The following is a 4961-nucleotide window of genomic DNA, read 5'->3' as shown; positions in this document are numbered from 1 at the left end:
ATGCAAGTAAACAAGCGTGTGGAGCGGTTTTAGCTCAAAACCATAACGGACTCCAACTTCCCATTGCATATGCATAAAGAGCTTTCACTAAGGGAGAAAGTAACAAGTGTACAACTGAGCAGGAATTAGCTGCAATTCACTGGGGAATATTACATTTTCGACCATATATTTATGGAAATCACTTTACAATCAAAACAGATTACAGACCATTAATATATCTATTTTCAATGATAAATGCGAGTTCCAAACTGACACGTATGAGGCTAGAGTTAGAAGAGTATGACTTTATAGTTGAATACCTAAAGGGAAAAGACAATTATGTAGCTGACGCGTTATCAAGAATAACCATTAAAGATCTACAAAACATTACTGGAAATATAAAGAAAGTCACTACTAGATATCAAAATAGACAGAAATTCCGCGCGGAAAACAAACAAATAGAATTGCCTACGCAATCTATAGAGAAAGCTTCTAAGCCCAACCTATATGAAGTCATAAACAATTACGAAGTACGTAAAGTTGTGACCTTGCATGTAAAAGATATGCTATGTTTATTTATGGTAGGAAAATTACTGCAAGATATGATGTTAGCGATTTATATACCAATGGAATCCTAGACTTAGGTCAATTTTTCCAAAGGCTTGAAATGCAAGCCAATATAAACAAAATCAGCCAACTCAAAATGGCACCGTGGGAAAATATCTTTGAACATGTATCAATAGATAATTTTAAACAAATGGGCAACAAGATATTGAATACCTTAAGAGTAGCGCTACTCAACCCGGTGACCCTTATAGAAAACCAAAACCAAAAAGAAGCAATACTGTCTAAACTACATGATGATCCAATACAAGGAGGTCATATTGGCATTACAAAAATCTTGGCCAAGGTCAAAAGACATTATTTTTGGAAAGTTATGACTCGAGATATTACTGAATACATACGAAAATGTCAGAAATGCCAAAAAGCTAAAATAACTAAGCACAATAAGACTCCATTGATAATAACTGATACGCCTATAAATGCTTTTGACAGAGTGATAGTGGACACTGTTGGTCCATTACCAAAATCAGAAAATGGCAATGAGTATGCAATCACTCTAATATGTGACCTGACTAAATATTTAGTTGCCATACCAGTTCCAAATAAAAACGCGAACACTGTCGCTAAAGCAATTTTTGAATCATTTATTCTGAAGTACGGTCCAATGAAGACGTTCATTACGGACATGGGTACAGAATATAAGAATTCCATTATAAATGACTTGTGCAAATACTTAAAAATGGAAAATATAACATCTACGGCGCACCACCACCAGACAGTAGGAACAATAGAACGAAGTCATAGAACTTTCAATGAATACATACGCTCATATATATCGGTTGATAAAACTGATTGGGACCTATGGCTTCAATATTTCGTTTTTTGTTTCAACACGACCCCTTTAATGGCACATAATTATTGTCCATACGAGCTAGTATTTGGTAAAGCAAATAATTTACCAAAATCTTTTATTAGTATAGAAAGTATAGAACCCATATATTATATATAGGACTATGCTAGGGAAAGTAAATAGAATAATGATAGAAAACAATAAGGAAAATAATTAGATACTAAATGATCAGAAAATAAACAACATAGATATATCAGTAGGTGATCAAGTCCTTTTAAGAAATGAAACAGGTCCGTATAAAGTAACGGAAATAGGAGAAAGAAATAACAGTATAATAACGAATAATAAGAACACAAAATAAACAGTTCATACACTGGTAGAAAAAACGCGAAGTTAAATCAAATATATTTTTATTTGATTTTTTGTACTCCCATGCATAGTCATATTAAATATTAAAACCTTTCATTTAAATAAAAAACATATTTAAGCCGTATGTCAAATATGTAAGTATTCAATTCAAAGTGATTTTTATTTAAAAACAAGTTAGTCACATTCAAATTCATAATCAAATTCATCATCATCCATCTTGGTTTTAACTATTATAAAAAGTAGTTCAATTCATAGTATATTTGATGGTTTTTTATATTTCGAGTAAATACTTTTTCCATTTGTTCGGACTATGAACTCTTTTATTTTGAATATAGAACGTTTTTACAATTTGTATTTGACCAAATAATAGTAAATTAGAAATCAAATTACATATATGTACATATGTTTTAAATTTGTGACCCATATACACAACATAATTTAAATTATTAATAATTTGCAAAAGAAAAACAGCTTTAATATTTGAAGAATAGGGTTTTAGTTACGGCTGCCCAACCACCGGCAGCCTCTTTCTATTTCCATGACAATTATCATAAGAATTGGCTTTGTAATTTACTATTAAAAGTACAAAAACATGCTTAGCCAAAGAAAAAATGTGCGTGCATTGTAAACGCTGGGCCGTAAAACCAACGGCACAATGTGCATACTTACATACATTCAGACAAATTAGAGATAAATATGAACAAGCAAAACGGCAAACGCAAGCGCGTCTTCTTCTTCCATTCGCATTTGTACATTGGTGGTCAAGAAAATATGTATGTGCATTAGAACATTAATATTTCTTGTGTACCGATGTTTTGACAATAAGATATGGTCATATAATATAAAAATATAATAAAATAAAATATATATTACTAAATTGACATATACAAGTTATTAAACTTAAGGACTTATTTGTACATAATTTGTTATTTTCTTCCCCATTACTTTGACCTCTATTGTAAAGTAACGGCACGCGACAGAATTTGTCCGTCCTTTTTGCACACATGCATATGTATGTATGTATATACGAAATATTTTGACACTCCGCTTTGTAGCGAATCCCGCGATCACTTCGAAGCAAGCGGTTCTCCTGATCGGATGAAAAAGTGATTAATAGAGTTTTAGTTTTTAGAGAGAGAGAGTTTTAAAGACAAGTGTTCATTTAAGTGAAGTAAAAAAGTGAAAAGTACAGCAAAAAGGTGAGTCAAATAAAAATACAATAATTACTTAATATTAAGGCATGTGCATGTCCACGTTTTTTTGTCGCATTTTTCCTTGAGTTTCTTCTTTGTTGTGCGTGTTATTATTTCGTGATAATTTAGGTAATACATTTAAAGAAATTAACAAAAAAAGACATACGGTTGTGTAATAAACATGAAGTGGATAAATAATACGAGAAAGAAATGAAGAATATGAAAGGAAATTAAGCGAAAACCCGCGCAAACTAGATAAAAGGAGTAGAATGCACGAGAAGGAAAACACTAAAAGGCGCTTAAAAGACGCTTTGCTGCCGTTGCATTCTGCTCTGTGGCGTCGCAGTCGTTTCACCTAAATCTTTATTATATTTTTTTGTTCTTGCACGTGATTTTTCTCTTTGAGTTAATTTACTGATCCAACATTCTTTTAAGAGCGAATTCGGTTTATATTCGGAATTCACAAAAAATAATTTTTCGCATTTTCGATTTTATTAAAAATTTTTTTACGAATACTTCGGTAAGTGGTAAACACGTGTTTCAGGAATTGGCCGATATTACACTTATCTAATTTTTAATTTTTTTAAAATAAAAACAAATTAAATTAAAAAAATATTTTGGTCTTATTTAAATCCTTATACATATAAAACAACCTACTCGAAACTTAATATAAAACTACTTAACTTTTTCTTTATAGATATAAATTGATTTCAACATATTGTACCCTGAAAAAGAAGCAAGGAAAAGGTTTTTTGGTTTTATGAAGAGCAATTACAAAACAAAGAGTGACATAAACTATTAAAGACAGCTCAAAAAACTGTATCAATCGGAAATATATATTTTTTATAAATTTAAACTAAACTTTTTGCAGGTTATATTTTCTCTTCTTATAATAAGCTTGACTTTTTTTAAATTATGCCATTACCAAAAATCTAATAACATATTCTTATTCACAGATTCCAAGGACTACATTTACTCTATATTGTCTGTACTGTCGGCCGTCATTAAGGGAACCAACAAGCGAAAGAATTTCTCACTGCTGGACTCGGAAAGTTTTGAACGCACATGCAGGCGTACGAATGTTGCAAACTTTACTAGCTGCCTATGCATATGTATTATATAAATTCTAAGAGTTACGTTAAGTACAAATGTATTTAAAACAAAAATAATGATAACGTGTTAGCATGGTAAAAAAAAATAATGTAAGCAGAACAATTGTTTGGATGATATGTTTAAGTTTATTTTTAAGAAAAACACATTGCATACTTATTTGTGGCTTTTTTAAATATAAATCACGCTTGTTTTAAACTACGGATCGGTTTAAATTGAATATGCACCATAATAGTATGGCTTAAATATTATATTTAAGTCAAAAATAAAGTACAGTTCTTTTAACGGGGATTAAATTTAATTTAAATAAAATTTGTATTTATATTAAAGTTCATCCCAGTCTGTTTTAAATATGAGAACCATTTAATCCAAATAAAAATATGCTGAGTTTTAAGGCGGGCTTTTATTATTTTAACTATAAAAACCATTCAAATGAAATATTCTATTTACTGGAACTAAATATGAAAATATTTAAAAGAAATATAAAAATATAATTCTTCTTACTATGGAACATATGTAATTTAATTATTTTGTACTATTTTAACATATTTGATCGAAATTAAAAAATCGTTGGATTTACTACGAGATTATTCAAAAAAGAATTAACTATTTAACGTTTTCGTTTTTACGATTTTCATGTTAGGATCTAAACCGCTGGGAAAAATAGTTGAAACGTTGGCGAAATAGTGACATTTACGATGTTTTTTCTACCAGTGTAAGGATAGACTAAAAACTTTTATTTCATAATTCCATGCTTAGAAATACTTCTTCTTTAAATACGAATGTTATTCCCATTCTCTTAGTAACTAATAAAAAAAAAAATTTTAAAAAAGAGATTCAAAAAAAATAATTATTCTTTTAAGTTAAATATACTAATAAAATAACTTCATAATATT

General features: G+C 29.6%; 1 long non-coding RNA gene across 1 annotated transcript; it reads left to right on the top strand.

Annotated features, from left to right (window-relative positions):
* Positions 1-2842: 2842 nt before the first annotated feature.
* On the top strand, positions 2843-4423 carry LOC119562562. The gene is made up of 3 exons (XR_005221885.1): positions 2843-2961; positions 3653-3826; positions 3912-4423. It is a non-coding gene; the product is annotated as an uncharacterized LOC119562562 (long non-coding RNA).
* The last annotated feature ends 538 nt before the right edge of the window (positions 4424-4961 follow it).

This window comes from Drosophila subpulchrella, unplaced genomic scaffold (genome assembly GCF_014743375.2).
Source record: "Drosophila subpulchrella strain 33 F10 #4 breed RU33 unplaced genomic scaffold, RU_Dsub_v1.1 Primary Assembly Seq60, whole genome shotgun sequence".
Taxonomy (NCBI): Eukaryota; Metazoa; Arthropoda; class Insecta; order Diptera; family Drosophilidae; genus Drosophila; species Drosophila subpulchrella.
The sequence above is the reverse complement of the archived record's forward strand: the minus strand, read 5'-3'. Positions and strand labels throughout refer to the sequence as shown.